Below are 16,596 nucleotides of genomic sequence, written 5' to 3' on the forward strand. Positions count from 1 at the left end.
AAATCACCAATCAACCCCCTTCATTGTCCTGTGATCTCCCAGGGGTAAATTCTAAATTCTAGCTAAATTCTGTTGCTACACTGTAAAAGATATCTTTTGATTAACAGATTCTGTATTTTCTGTATTCACAGGTTTTTTTCCAAGTATTCAGTTAAGAATGGCATACTGAGGCCTTTATCTTTGCTCTGTTTACTGTCAGTGTTAAAAAAAATTCAATTACGCAGATTAAAAATCAACTTTTATTGACATTTTTGTAAAAAAATTTAAACAATATATTGTATAAGTAATATTATATACAGAAATAAGTCTCTAATATAACAGGAAAAGTATCCGCTTTTGTACACTAACCCATACAATATATCACTTCAAAGTATCAAAATAAAAAAAATAATAATAATAAAAAAAAAGATTTTTCAACATCAATGGCTTCTGGAGGAAAAATCAAGGTATCATAATGCAATCCAAAAGCATAAACAACAAAAAACATGAATCAGAAAATACAAAAAATAGCTAATCTTTATACACAGTATACCACTTTAGAAAAGGCTTACATCACATGCTGCTGTTGGACTGCTTTCATGTTTTTACACATTTCGTATTTCTTTGTCCAAGTATATATTTTTGTATAGAAAAATGCCTTAAAACAAGTCCAAATACCAATGTTTGGAAGTTGTTTGGAACATCCATAATAGATTTTGTAACTTGGAGTACCTTCATTTCAGAGATGACTTTAAAAACACCTGTTTTTTGCTTTTGTGACCAGTGTGCACAACAAAAGCTTAGACATCTCATTTTGTGCTTCACATACTTTATAATAAATCAGAAATAACACAGTGTTGAAGAATAAAGTAAACAATAGCGAAGGTTTCATTCGGTGAATCCATTTTCTAGGCTTCTAGAGTTGTGTAGTTACAGCAGCCATCACTATCTTTGCTGCATTTTCTATTATTTTTATTATGTTTTTCCCTATTGTCAGTGTGTATGTTTGTCTCCACAAACCCATCAAGTGTACGGCCGGGTCAAGGAGCTTCTGTTAACACTTTTCAAACAGCATGTCCCAAGTCCTAATCTATTCTCCTGATGTAATTTATATTTTAAAACCTGCCCTTACTTTTTTTTATTTCACTAAGCCAACACATTTTTTATCTTTCACACCGCAGTTTGACAGCCACTGACAAGTGAAGTGAAAAACCCTCTCATGCAACCTGCCCTCATGAAGCCCGGGAAGGTGAAATCAATACAGTTTGTATTTTAAAAAGGCACCGATACGTGAGCACGACTCAAAATTACTACCTCGGACTGACATGCAGAAGTTATGAAGATAAAAAGTGACTCAAAACAGGGACAAAAGGCGATTTGGCAGCGGCAATTGATATAGACACTGATACGCTGAAAGCTCAGCGCCAGCGGTAATTGACAAGAGTATCAGAAATTCAATGGAGAAAAAAAAAATAAAGTAGTGCGACAAAATGAAATGGCATTTGTTGTGAAATGGTGTTGGTGAAGGTTGACTGAACTTGAGGTTTCAGGTGACCCATTCACACTTGCTTTCCTTTCCTTCTCTCTCTCTTTCTCTCTCTCTGTCTCACAGTTCTTTTTTCTTCTCCATTACTCGGACGCTGAATGATGGTGATTTGGTTGAGGCCCAGTGAGTGTCTGAGGAAAATTGGTTGGTTGATAAAAACGATGCTATCAAAGAGGGCTACTTTCTCATTTACATTTAGATGAGTATTGATTATTTATTTACTCAGTGGAGTGGGATTCTTTTCCAATCTTATCTCTCTCTCGTCTTGTGCTTGTCACCTGGTCGAGGAGGGGGAGAAAGCGTGCGAGAGATAGAGTTCTTGACACCACTCGAGGATAACAGCATTTTGCCGCACAGATAAAAGTTAGAAGGGTGCTCTCCCTTTGTCTCCCTTTTCTCTCCACTCGTTTCTCTTCCTCCACACCATTTTTGACAGAAAAAGAAAGTTAGCAGAATTAAAACTGATGGCCCTGGTTGAAAGGGTATAGGTGACAAGCTCTCAGTTTGCTGTGGGAACGAGTGGAATTGGACATGCAGTAAAACAGATGGAGGAGTTCAGTGAACAAAATGGTTTAACAGGAAAACTTAAGTCATATGCATTTGACTGATTGTCCAACTTGTTTTGAATGCATATTATGCTGTATTAATGACCAATGAGTTTGAGTATCAAGCTTAAAAAACTTAATTTTGAAATACAAAAACCATGCTTAAAACTTTAAAAGGAAGACTAGGGCAAGTTGTTGAAGTATATACATTTTAAAAATAAGTTATTTAAGTTTGTCCTAATAATTCATTGTGATACAAATACATTTGGTGGGAATCTTCAGTAAATGATGGTATAAATATCAGGAAACTTAAATTAAATTAAACATACTTAAACATGTCACAGTAATGTATAGGACATACAGTATAAAAGAAATAATTTGATGATTTTTTTTATGCTTGAATCCCCTGTTGCACCCCAGGCTCATTGTGGGTACGTACCCAGGTTTATATTTCTGGGGACAGCTAAATACGTAACCGGAGTTTTTGTTTTGCAAATCCGGCAGAGGCCACTCTATATGCTTTTTAATGACCACAAATTCCTTACGCGTAAATCCATCAGAGGGCATAATATACAGTTCAGCTGACCAGGCCTGCTTGCTGTGGACTGACTGACCCACCCACCCCCTTCCCTAAGCCCATCCGATGGTGTTTTCAATGGCAATCTAGAAAAAGAAAAGGCGTCATGGCCACGTGATTTCACCAAGTTTTCAGTCTGTTGTTTGTTCAGTTATTTATTTTGTTCTACCTGGTTTCTGGAAGCATCACGGTGGCACAGTGGGTAGCACAATTGCTTCACAGCAAGAAGATCGCTGGTTCGAGCCTCGGCTAGGTCAGTTGGCATTTCTGTGTGGAGTCTGCATGTTCTGCCTTTGATCGTGTGGTTTCCTCCAGGTGCTCCAGTTTCCCCCACGGATCAAAGACATGTGGTATAGGAAATGTGTATGGATGCTTCCCAGTGATGGTTTGCAGCTGGAAGGGAATCTGCTGCATAAAACATAAGCTGGAAAAGTTGGCGGCTCATTCCGCTGTGGCGACCCCAGATTAATAAAGGAACTTAGCCGAAAAAGAAAATTAATGAATGAATGGTTTCTGGAACAGTTCTGGAACTATTCTCTGCGTCCCAAGTCTACCGACTTATGCAGCAAGCTACTGTGAAAACTGGGAACACAGGAAAAGCAGTCAGCTGGTATAGTTCTAAAATGAACAGAACCTGTGAGCAGCGTCTTTCTGTCCTATAGCATTCATTGAAAGATGAAATGCAGCCAGACGTACCTCTGGCTACATAATTCCTGCTCTCCAGAAATGTAGACAGCGGTACGTGTCCATAATGAGCCAGTTTTTCCCTTTTTTCATCCTGACAATCCAATTTTATGATAAAGGAAAGTTTATGGATTACACAAAACTATTAGGCAGCACAACTTATTTTTTTAACACAAATCCCCATATTTCATTTATTTCTGAGAGAAACATTGACTTCTGTAGTATAATTACTTCACAAGAATAAAAAAAAAAGTATTAAAATATTTCAAATCCTTCCCAATATTAGTTTTCTTATTGTATTTTGATCAATTGAATGTAGCCTTAGCATGCATAAGAAACTCTGCTTAAAAACAATCAAATCTTATCATCCCCACCCTAAAGTCTTCTGAATGTGTTGAATTTTCACAATCCAACCAAAAACACTAACTGAGAAATATCTCCAGTGACTACGTCTGTCTCCCGGTCTCCCTAACACTTGTATACGCTAGACTGGATGTTGCTGACTGTACTGTACCTGTTCGTTTCCTCTCTGTATGTGTGGTGGGTAAAGTGACTGGGTGCAGTGGAGACAGCAGCAGGATGGGGGTACGTCGCTCTCCGCAGCGATGGAGGACCCCTGACAGACCCTGCCTCTTCCTCTCAGCGCGCTGACGGAGACTGAGCCGTCTCCTGAGGTGGCCTCTGTCAGCTCTGCTTTCCTTCAAAACCAAGATAGGTAGCACAGCCGCTGCGGCCTGCGTCAGCCACCCATCTCCCTGCTGCCCTCACCCTGTGGGCGACCAGAACCTGATTCTTCCAAGTGCATCTCTGTTGAACCTGGAACAACATCCCAATCAACCAATAAGATTTAAGACCGGCTCACACGCATTTTTTTTTTAAATAGCTATTTATTATTGTAGATTGTCAGACTACAAATATTGTCTGTCATATTGTGAGGTCTCAGTTGTCATAAGGTTACAACAATTAAGATGTTTTAAAAATGGACACAAGAGTTTATATTCACATTATTTATGTATTATAAATATTTTGAAAAAGTTTAACACAGCTTAATATGTTTCCCATGTATGTAAGACTCTTATTTTGAAAACGGGACAGCTCTGGGGTCTTATCTGTTCATCCCAATGAGTTTAATAAGTATGAAATTTTCTATCCATTTTTCTAATGATGCAAGAGACACATGTTCACTGTTAAGGGTTTAATGCACTTTTATGCATAGTGTTATATCATTCAGCTCTTACAAAGTTTTTTTAGAGTGAAAGGAGAGACTTAACAAAACAAATTACACTGTTTACACTGTTAAGATGCATCTAGTGCCAAATGTGTAAGCATCTGTATGTACCCAGCAGACACATATCGTCATAAGATGTTAATATTAGGTTATGTTTAGGTTAAGTTTTCTAAGGACGTTATTGTGACGTCCAATAATGATGAAAAATTACGTTGATATTTTGTTAATGTGTTGTAAAGGCACCAAAAATCTAACGTCAAGCCAACATCTTAAATCAACATCATATTGACATCAAATACTGGCTTTTATTTATCAAGCAAAATCCAATGTCTGATAGACGTCATAGTGGTAACGTCCAAACACTGTCAAGCTGTAACATCATTAGACGTTCGTATTTTGTTAATTTTAGGTTAATTTGAAAAGTGACTAAAATGATTGCCGATTTTTTCTTGGATTGACGCTTATTGCAGCTGTTGTCACACTGCAGAAAAGTGTCTGAAATAATCGGACAGAAAATCTGATTGCTACACGCATTAAGAGGCTGTCTGTAAACATGTCAAGCCAACGATCAAAGACCACATTTTAGCCTGGGATTTCGAGAATCTTTTAGGATTTCCCAAATTTGTCTCAGATGACAAATTGTGGATGAAATCTCAGTGTGAGCAGGCTTTACTTTAGGCTTTACAGCCTAAATTTAAATGATGGTTTGTCCGTGTGAGAACAACATACTTTACAGCTGTTTTGACCCAATTTGCATTATAAAAGTTGTAACACTAATAGTGGTGATATTTTTAATCCTTATGCATTTTACCTGAAAGTAAAGGGAGTCAAGGAGTTGCCTCAGCAAACTTCAAATTTAACTTATTATACTGTACATTAACAGCCCTCAATCTAAACCCACAAAATACAGTCAGTGTCAGTTCATTTTTTTTCTAAAGCATGGGTCAATACTAACGCTTTGAGCTCTAACCTCAGAACAAATATGTCACTTTGTTAATGTGTTGTTAACATGCTATATGGCTAATGTGGCTAAAGCTACCATTGTCTCTACGTGTATCTACATATACCAGAGCTATTTTATTATATTTATCCTGAAAACACTCACCGCCAGTGTAAATCACAAAGGCATGTGGGCCAGCAAAAGATTGTGTGGGCTAAAGCTGGGCCAGGGAGATTTTGCTATGTGGGTTGTTTATCTAAACTAGACCAATCATTTGGGGCCTTACTATTTTTATCCCCAACTCACCAGTAGTCGATGTTCTGCTACTGACTGGAGTGACCCAAAGGTAAACAGAGCTGAAAATACTGTAAACATAATGCCTGTTTCACACTAGCAGTGACTTAGTAGCTGCCCGATGCTCTGGGTGTTGACCTGCTGCAAACGCAGGTCTGTGTAGGTCTATACAGCACGAATACAACCAGCGAGTGAGCTGAGAGAGGATCACATGAGCTCTACTGGTGCTTCTATTGGCTGTTGCTCAAGAAAGTTTGTTTGGATGAAGTTGAAGGATTCTCAACTTTGATGCGTCGCTATCAATAGTCACTCGCGTAGATGGAGGTCACCAGATGTCACTCGCTCTCAGAATATCTGCTGAGGTTTTCACTCATAGTTTTTTAAAGACATAGTGCATGTACATCGATAGTTTTTTAATTAATTAGATCTTTAAAAATATTTTACTTTTTTGGTTATTCAAACATCATTAAATAAATGCTTTTAAAAATAGCTAATAAAAACAGTATTTTTCATAGAGAAATGGTAAAGGTGCGTTAGGTCATCGTCTTCAGAAAAAAATTTTTTGCCACTGGTTAAAAGTCTCTTCACATTACAATAGTAATGAATAAAGCAAATGATCTAAATGGATTTATATTTGTTTTTATATTCTGGATCAGGCATAAAACTAAAAAATGTTCATCCAATTAAATATTGTCAGACCGACAAATAACTCATTTACGACAGGTATCCTCTTTAAGCAGAAAGAGCGCAGCCTCTTAAAGCAGAAAGATCCGTCACTCGCACACACCCGTAAAGCACGGATCTACCGCTGACAGAGAAACATCTGCAAACTCTGCATCAACCTGAACTTCTTTCTGAAAGACCAGCGTGGCCTTGTATGCATGAAAAGAACGGATTGTTTCTGAAAGGGCTTCTGCCAAAAATGCAGAATCAAAACTTTTCTAAACCCTGAATCAAACATTGGAATTACTTTTGCACGCTCGAGAGAAATGACGATATGCAGTTCAAAACAATGATCTGAAGAGTGAAATCACGGACACCAGAATTTCTTTTAGTCAGGTATGTTTTAAAACTATTTTAGCCACGCAAAGCTTATGCAGACTGTGTTGTTCTTCATGAATGGGTTTATATGCACGGTAGTGTTGTTCAGCCACTGAAAACGTCCGGCAGAAGATTGGCTATTTTCAAGTTTTACAGCATCGATAATAAAGTCAGTTAAATATAGACCTGAGCATTTGTTTAGTTGTTCAAATGAAAAAAAAGAGATGAAACAAGCAATGTACGAGGATCAGCGAGCACACTTGACAATGAAACTGAAAAGTCACTGTGGCGAGGGGCGGGGCCGAGAGCAGTAGGAACAGAATGAGGCCGCCGCGTAAGTGGATACCGGCCTTGAATCTCACGGAAGGAGCTCTGGACTATAAGAGGAGGAACGATGGCCGAGGAAGCCGAGAGAGGACCGGGCCCGGACATATTATTTTACTTTTGTTTTCCGTTTGACGGCAGTCTTCGTGAGGAGCTGTTGTCCATTTGTTTTGGTTTCCCTGTTATTAATAAATATTTTAAAACTTTGTTGGTTCTCCGCCTCCTCCTTCCCGGCGGCCAAAAGGCTGTAAACTTCATTACAATTACTCATTGGTAATGTGAGTGTATTGTAAAAAGATGACGGGATCTTTCTGTTTTCAGCACTCCCTTTTTTCTGATCTGATTTTTATCTAGTTTTATAAAAAAACATAAGTAAATGTGCTCTTTCCCCTAACCAGCTTTGGTGAAGTTTGACTTATATTTACACATTTGTTGAGGAAATATAATTCCAGCACCTGCTGGCCTGTCAACAACTTTGCTTGATAAAGTGTGTGTCTCCATGGAGTGTTTTAACTGGTGAATGACATAATTTAGTGTTATATCTAATCAGTGCGGATTCGCATGATCATGACTTAGGAAGGCATGGCTTTGGACAGTGGGGGAGGGTCGTAAAAAAATGTTAATCTAATGCTAGCATTCTGGCAGATCACCTAGTGCACCTTTAATTTTTAAGAAATATTGCTATCACAATTACTATTATAGTTACTTATACAACTTTTACTCAACAACATCACATATTGTTTTACATATATTTCTAGTATCGAGCAGCTCTACTACTGACAATATCAGACATTTTGTCTGGCTGAAATTGGCTTGTTTTGTTATTTCTGGCATGTCAGATAGTAGCAGTTTTTGCATTTGTATTAAAGGGGCACACAAAAAAGGGCAAATTTGACAAACTAAACCATATTATCTTTGTGGTGTAAAACTTCACAGCCATATTCTAGGGACACCGGAGATTTATTTTACATCTTATGAAAAGGGCATAATATGTCTGCATTTACATAATTTTTATTCCCCTATTATTTCTTTCAGGAAAAATCTATTATTATTGTTTAGGGGTAAGGATTTGGTTTGTAATAAATATTTGGACAGAAATTATGTTCCCAAACATGTTGACACAGGAATGCATCTAACTCAGGTTGTGTGACACTGGCCATTAGACACCTCTGCTAACACATGGAGGACAGATCTATTGTAGATGGTGTCACATGAAAAAAGGTACATTAGCATAATATTTTAATCGCTAAATGTAAAAACAATCATTTATTCAATACAAAGAGTTAATCTTTCAATTGGATCAACATCTGTTCGATTATAAGGATGAAGTGGGCAAAAAAGCCAAAAAACAAAAACAAAAAACAAGCAAGTTTAGATTCAGGTGATTGATTCGGCAGAGTGTAACCTCTCACAGTGATGACAGCTTGTGTCATGAATATTAATTAGGTTGCACACAAGTAATTTAGTATCAACTTTTGCCGTTTGAAAGTGCTCTGCTAACCTGATGCCACTTTTAGTTAATTTAATAACACATGCAAATTAAAAACAACCTCAACAAACTCGTTGCTTTAAAACTAGATTTACAGCAGCCGGTGTATATGAGATACCAAAATAGTAATAACCTAATATATGCAGGCTATTTCCGTCTGTAATTTCAGCTTCTTAACCAGCTGTGTGAGTTATACATTTCTATTATTTTATGTGCATTAAATTAAATACATTTAATTTAACAACTATACAACTTTAACTACTTAAAAGCAAGAAACATTTCCTATTTTAAAATGTTAGGAGAGACACAGACTTTAGGAAAGAAACTGAAATTCCTAAGCTTTTTATACTGAGACAAACAGAAGCAACTAAACCACACACAGGTGTAAATCATTGGTAACCATAGTAACAAACAATATCCTAATAAGTAGTTAATTAAACCACAGTAAGCTGCAATCAAACACAAGAAAGGCTGGCCACACACATTGGGATTTTAAGCAAAGCCAATAGAAGGCAAGCCTGCATTTTTTAGCCTAAAGCTGCGGTCACACTTGACTTTTCTCTCCATAGAGTTCCATTCATCCACAGGCGAATGCTTCAGACCAGAAACACAGGGTTGTGCGTTAAGTTTCGCTGCAGGTCGCTGCAGTGCAAAGTTCAAGCTTGGTGAACTCTGACCTGCGAAATCGCATCACTTGACTGCGTGAGACCAATCAAGGATCAAAAGTCACGACCTCTCTGGACAGAAATTTAAAACATGGAGCAATCGCTTGCTTTTTTTAGTGTGGTTTATTCATAAACTAATTTCGAGAGGATCACGCGCTTATAATCAACACGGCTGGCTCCTTGTTCGCTCCGTAATCAGCCCAATTAGATGATTACGGAAGCATTATAAATAACCTGAGTTTTTCACTCTAGTTATCTTCGTCGTGAAGCTCGCCTCCCGCTACAAAACGCTCCAGCATCGCACCATCTAACCTATCGATACGGAAGAACAAACAACAACAAACAAACAAACAACAACTCCAGCCAGTACTCCACTCTCCCTGAGAATTCAGCCGCAGCCTCGCCAAAATCGAGCCTGAATTCCCGCAAAAACACCGGCCAACCAGCTCTTCCACCTCCACTTCAAACTGCCTCACGCAAACGCAGTCCACAACTCCACCTAAACTCTCTAGGCGTTGACGATCCAAAACAACGCAAAAGCCTAACTCACTGCTTCCTAGGGGTGCACCCTCGGTAACGTATAGCACGCTTTTAAGGGGAAGCATCGCGAACCGACTAATCTCCATCAAAGACTAAACTTATCTATAAATCTTTTAAAGACAAGATTCGTGTGATTAGAAGATTCATAAGAACTCACCCTTCAAGCCCGTCCACAAATCCATAAAGTAAATCACTGCAAAGATCCAGGCAATCTAATCCGTAAACATTAGTCCATGACATATTGATATGTCGATGAATCGTGCTGTTAACATCCAAACTAGTCGCTGGTGTGCCGCAGTGTCTTCACACAAACACTGGTAAACAAACTTAGCCTCCGATCTTGATTGACGCCCCATCGAGCCAATAGCTGAAGGAGCAGTGCCCTTATCCAATGCGCTTTAAAACTCGATATGGTTCCGCCCTCTCAACAATTCATGAATGAACTCAGCCATAAAAGACTCGTGAATGAACTGAGACGGATATGCTCGCAAATTAAGTTAAGATTAAGATTAAGAAGTTAAGATTCCTAACATGTATTTAAACAAATTAAGTAAAGCCCATAACTAACATTCCATTCATACAGTTTCCACTAAGTAGTGAATTAAGTTAAGAGTTTGATGTTGGGATTTGATATAATTAATAAATAAATAAATTGACAAGTTAATAATAATAATAATTAATTAATTAAAAATTTCTGCCAAATCTGATAGCATATAACTTCTGAAAAGACCATAACCCAACCAGTGAGAATTCAACACAAAGTCCAATCGTAATACGCCAATGACCCATACTTGCATATACAGAGCCATATGTAACTTATAATGGCACGGCGGTTGGAGGTGAAAATGGCAAAGAAACTAACTTCTCGCTTGACTGCATGAACAGGAGGAGGACATTTTTAATAAATTTTCAAGAAGAACTTCTAGGACCACCAGACAAGCTATCAAGCCACCTGCTATCCTGTGGGGGAACAAATGCCCACCTCTATCATCCTCGCACACTGCGACAACGAAGCTCACAATTGTCCATGCTCTTATTAAGACGCCTTGCATGGATATCAGCTAAAACAATTTTGTCATGTCTGCTATACATGTATCATGTTGTAAGATTTAATTTCTGATTTTCTCTTGTTTCTCATTCCAGAGATTAGGACAGCCGGCCCAGAAGCTGACCTTCATCCAAACTATTGCACTTCACATCCATTCCAAATGCAATCACAATCTACACAAGCTTGCATTTCCAATCATACAGCCCACATCCACAATGCCATATTTACACTAGTCTTTGGGTTTTGAGATTCTTTGAATTAACATCAGTTTCAATCCCACAATCCACCTCACCATATCTGATCTGACTGAAGGAACACTATCTCTCTCCATTAAGCAAGCAAACTGATTAATTCGGCAAAGCACTTTCTATATACATTTTCGACATCCTTTCCCCCACTCACACAATTCAAACGTCTTAAAGGTGTTGCTAAGTATAAGCACAACTTGAACTATCCCATACACCCATTCATTTTCACTCACCACAGCTCCGACTTATTTAGGGGGTGCCTAAATTTTTCTTTTACTGCAGCAGGGATGCTCTAAGCAAGCTCTATACACTTACTAGTCCAATAACACTCGTCACACTGCCCTGGACTAATACAGCAGTAAATGCTTCTGCAGGAGCACACATTGCCTTCATACTGATCCTCTGCAGCAGCAGAATCGCTCCACTGAGCCATACTCACCCATTGCACCTGTAGCTAAGCCCTTATTCACTTCCTCTCTACATATCACTACTGACAGTATTTAATATTCTTACGAGAGCATTCATAACTCTCCAATACCGATCACTACTGCACCTATCCAATAGCAGAAGCACTCCGCTGAGCTGCACTCACCATAGCACCACTACAACCGCAGTGACGCTCTACCTGAGCCCCTACTAACTTTCATCTCCACATATCACTACTGATATTTATTATTTTTGTGGGAGCACCCAAAATGCTCCAATACTGACTACCACCGTACCTGCAACAGCAGAGATGCTCAGCCAAGCCTTATTCTCCCTCTGCACCACTGTCACAGCGCAGCTCTTTTCCTTCCCACTCCCCAACACTGCACAGCAGTTATACATTTTCGGGAAAGCGTACCCGCCTCCCGACATTGACTTCCACCACACCTCTGCAACAGCAGAGAAGCTGCCGAGCTTCATTTTTCCCTCCGCTCCACTGCCGCAGCAGTGACGCTCTGCCTGAGCTCACATACACTTCCATTTAACATACCACTACTGACTCTTCACAACAGTTTAAACGCCTCCATAGAAGCGTTTACTCGTTATTATCGTCTAGCTCAATTACACGTAACAGCCTTAGCGTGATGCATGTATACACTTGGAGAGGACATCAATTCATCCACACAGCTCGCACTCACGACATCCACTATCTTGAATACACGGACAGAAATTTAACTCTTTTTCAGCGCTCCCAGTTCAGCAAATAATCTCCCCTAGCTCTCTCCCAAGAGTGCCTGAACCCCGACCCCAACAGGAGCAAAACTTTTTTCCCCAAGGCTACCAGTATAAAATCTTTTCAGTCTTCACTTCCTTCCTGCGTCGAGTTTCTCCGCACCTCCTTCTTCTCCTTTCTAGCGTTGTTCCTCCACACCTCCTTTCCTTCCTTCAAGCGTTGAATGCTTCCGCTCTTTCCTTCATCCCCTCCCACTCTTCCCCCCCACCTCAATATCTTTTACTCCCTACCCCTTTCCAGCATCAAGTTTCTCCGCTACTTTTATCTTTTCAGCATCGAGTTGCTCCGCTACTATCTCTTCCTTCTAGCGTAGAGTTCTTCCACTACTCTCATCTCTTCCGTCTAAGTATCACCACTCAAGACACGACTCCCCCGGAGTCAATCAATTACCCCAACCCCCCACAACCCCCACCCCTCCACAATCGACAACTTTCTTGTTTTCTAGCGTTGAGTTCCTCCGCATCTCCTATTCTATGTTCTATAGTGTTGAGTTCGTCCGCACCTCCTTTCCTTACTTCAAGTGTCGAATGCTTCTGCTCTTCCTTTCCCAGCGTTGAGTTCCTCCGCTACTTTCCTATTTCTTGCACCAAATCCCTCTGCTACTCTCCTTTCTTCCGTTAGGCTCCCCAACCCTGCCTCCCCGAACCCGACTCCCACGGAGTCCCCAGCCTCTCCTAAGAATCAGTTTCAACTTTTCTCCTGCAGTAACCTATCTCACTTCAATTTCCATTCAGCAGCCGGATATGGCACTGACCTCTCGCCATTTGGGGGGCACTTCAATACGCGGCTGCTGTCCCTAGCTGAAAACCTTTGCCTTTTGGGGAGTTCTCGAGACCTGCCTGACCTCGAATTCTCCTCTCGCCCTTCTAACGGGAGGGAGCCCCGGGCTCAAGGATATTACGAGCTCAGGGCTCTCTCCCGGGACAGCATGCCAAATACGCTTTATTGATTATCAGCTAAGTGTGAACTCTTGAAATGTCTAATAATCTTGTTTAATTCTGCCCCTTTTTGCAACGCCGTACAACAGAATTTCGCACACACAAACTCTAGTGTGACCGCAGCTTTAAAGTGTAATGCTAATGATGTGGATTTGACAGTATGCAGAGAGGACAGCGAGAGGCCATTATGTGATTGTCTAGGTTGAAAAACTTTGTGCCCTAATTTGAGGCTAGTTAAACACTTATGCCAAGGTCACACTAGAGCAGAGGTGCCCAAACTTGGTCCTGGAGGGCTGTTGTACTGCAGATTTTAGCTCCAACTTGCATGGATGTTTCTAGAAAGCCTAGTAAAGCTGCAGTCACACTAGAGTTTGGTCTTGCAAAATTCTGTTGTACAGGGCGGGATTAAACAAGATTATTAGTAATTTAAAAAAGCGAGTGATTGCTCCATATTTTACATTTCTGTTCAGAGGGGTCATGTTTTGATTCTTGATTTGTCTCACGCAGTCAAGTCATGCAATTTCGCAGATCAGAGTTCACCAAGCTTGAACTTTTCAGTGATCTGCAAAACTTGCCGTTTCCAGTCTGACGCATTCGCATGTGTATGAATGGACGTCTATAGGGAGAAAGTCCAGTGTGACCGCAGCCTAAGAGCTTGATTAGCTAGACCAGATGTGTCTGATTGGGGTTATAAATAACCTTTGCAGGACATCAGCCCTCCAGGTCCGAGTTTGGGTACCCCTGCACTTGAGTTTAAAAATGCATATTCTGTTGTACAGCATTACGAAAAGGCGCGGGATTAAGCAGGACGATTAAATGTTTAAAAGAAAGCAAGTGATTGCTCTATATCTTAAATCTTCCCAGCAGGCACAGGATGTAAACATGACGTTAGATTGACACAGTACTCCTACATCATGGGGACATTGCATTTTGTTTGGAAATAAAAATCGACTTGACGTCAAAACCCAATGTCCAACATCCAACCTAAAATCAACCAAATATCAAGGTCTAACAATGTTACAGCTTGAAGTTGTGTAGATGTTACCACTATGACATCAATCAGACATTAGATTTTGGTTACCATACTAGACGAATAAATTTCAGTATTTGAAATCAATACCATGTTGGTTTAAGATGTAGGCTCGTTGTTGGATTTTAGTCACTTTCCAACACAACCTAAAATCAACGTCATTTGATGTCGTTATTGGAAGTCAAAATAATGTTGTCTTTACACGCTGGCTAGACATTTAATTTTTAGTTATCTGAAGTCATGACCTAAATCTACCCTAATATTAATAATGTCTTATGATGTTGTGTGCCAGCTGGGTTTGTACAGAGAGGTCATGTTTTGATTTTGGATTGGTCTCACACAATCACATGATGCGATTTCGCAGATCAGAGTTCCCCCTAGCTTGAACTTTCCAATGCAGCAAACTGTGTGACTTGTTGCACGAGCTTGTGTTTCTGGTCAGCCAAATTCATATAAATGGAAGTCTACGGGGTAAAAAGTGCAGTGTGATCACGATTTTACTTGCAGCAAAATCATCTAGTGTCATTGATATAAAAAAAAAGGTATTTATGTTGCTTGACTTTCTAATGGCATGTTGGATATCTTTCTTTCTCTAAATCGTTTACAAATGACCCCTTTAAACCGATTACACTGAGTCAAAATCTGGCCTAGACAAAGTGTTGTCCAATACTTACCACATCACCACTAAAACAAACATCTGTCTGACTTACCAGACCTAAATGTCACTAAATGGATGTAAAGATGCATTTGGCAGAGCGGCTCAGAGTGATTAACTCTGTGAGCCTAAAATGGGCACCGACTACCAGAGACTTCCATCGCTGCTCAAGAAACATGCATCCATTTTTCTTTGTTAGTCAGTCAGTCATTAGCCTAGTTACACATCTGGATCCCAACAGCACTTTAAGAATATGGACTGCTCTGACGAGGAGGTGCGGGGCGGGGGGAGAAAAAAGCTAATTAGCCAAACTGGAGAGGAACATCTTGTTTTCCTAGCCCCCCTAATGGATTAGACCAAGGTCTTTTGAAATGCAAACTTATCAAGGAGACACAGTTAGAGGATCTGTCCCCTTTGGAGCTGCAAGTCCCTGTCTGCCGTCTGTCCTCTGAGTTAATGAGTAAACATTAGAATTGGCTTTACTCGATCACTTGCTGCAAAACCAAGGAAAAGGGGAGCTGTGTTAAGATTGTGTCTTATGCTTAGGCTTAAAGGCAAAATGCATTTAGGTTCACCCTGTAAGTGTAAAAAAGTAATGCTTTCAATGTGCTTTTTTTTAATTATCTGCAGTAATAATGCATAAATACATGCAAGTCCTTTTGTAGCTTCTCTGTAATTTAATGGCTTTACTGGATGTATTACAATACTGTTTTACAAATACAGTAAGTAGACTTTTTTTATTAAATATAAATACTTTCATTCTACCACATCATTTTATTACGGAGTTTTCCTTTAGGCTTAAATCTCTACTTCATATGTTTTGTTTTTCTTGTATATGGTGATTGTTTAAGCAGAACAATGAGTCTTGTCATTCTAGTCAATTCAAGCAAGGACAAGGACAGACTGATCGCAAGTCGCTTTATAAATGCAGCAAACAAAAAAATGTATAGACCATTTCAATATAGCAATATCATTGTTTCATGAACAGTTCTTGATTGTCATCTAACTATTTCAGAACTGTAATAAGAGGTGATTCAAGGTTCATACACACCGGGACGCTTTTTGTTTGCGTTTATCGTCAGCGTTTTTCAAGACGTCTTTCCGTATTTAAACCCAGATGGGTTAAGTAGGAGCTCCAGCTCTAGCAACGAAGAAATGACTATTGTTCACCATTGCAATAAGCAGCTCCATGTTCATATCGCTTCAGGGCGTCTTATTCAATGTGCGCTCGCATTCATTGAGCGCCTCCAAGTGCTGTTAACTTCAGCAGCTCCGTGCATGTGAACAAAAATGCCATGATCTGATTGGTGGAAAAGGTTTTAACGTGGCGCGTCAAAACTAAATAATGAGCATGAGGCGTTTCTTTAAACATGACGCTTTTACGTCTGGCGTTTTGAATGCTGGTGTGCACAATCACATTGGCGCCCTTTATTTTGTCACGAGGCGTTGAACTTTGATGGAAAATGCGAGCAAAAAGCAGTCTGCACGAGCCTTCAGTCACAACTAATGTTAACACAGCTGTCTTTAAACAAAATGTTCCAATTTGTGGAGCTTTCTGAATTTTTAGACGCTATAGATATTAAAAATCTAAAACAGGAAATACATT

At 39.6% G+C, this 16,596-nt stretch overlaps 1 long non-coding RNA gene across 1 annotated transcript in view; it reads right to left on the reverse strand.

The window, feature by feature from the left end:
• Nucleotides 1-227: 227 nt before the first annotated feature.
• The window catches only part of LOC103911527 (uncharacterized), a 50,934-nt gene continuing 34,565 nt past the window's right edge, over nt 228-16,596 (reverse strand). Inside the window, exons 6-8 of the long non-coding RNA XR_015498234.1 lie at nt 3,846-4,147; nt 1,748-1,941; nt 228-1,656 (exon numbers count right to left, since the gene is read on the reverse strand). This is a non-coding gene — a long non-coding RNA (uncharacterized LOC103911527). The remainder of the gene's footprint in view (nt 1,657-1,747; nt 1,942-3,845; nt 4,148-16,596) is intronic.

This window comes from Danio rerio, chromosome 8 (assembly GCF_052040795.2).
Source record: "Danio rerio strain M-AB ecotype USA chromosome 8, GRCz13ab, whole genome shotgun sequence".
In the NCBI taxonomy this organism is placed as follows: Eukaryota; Metazoa; Chordata; class Actinopteri; order Cypriniformes; family Danionidae; genus Danio; species Danio rerio.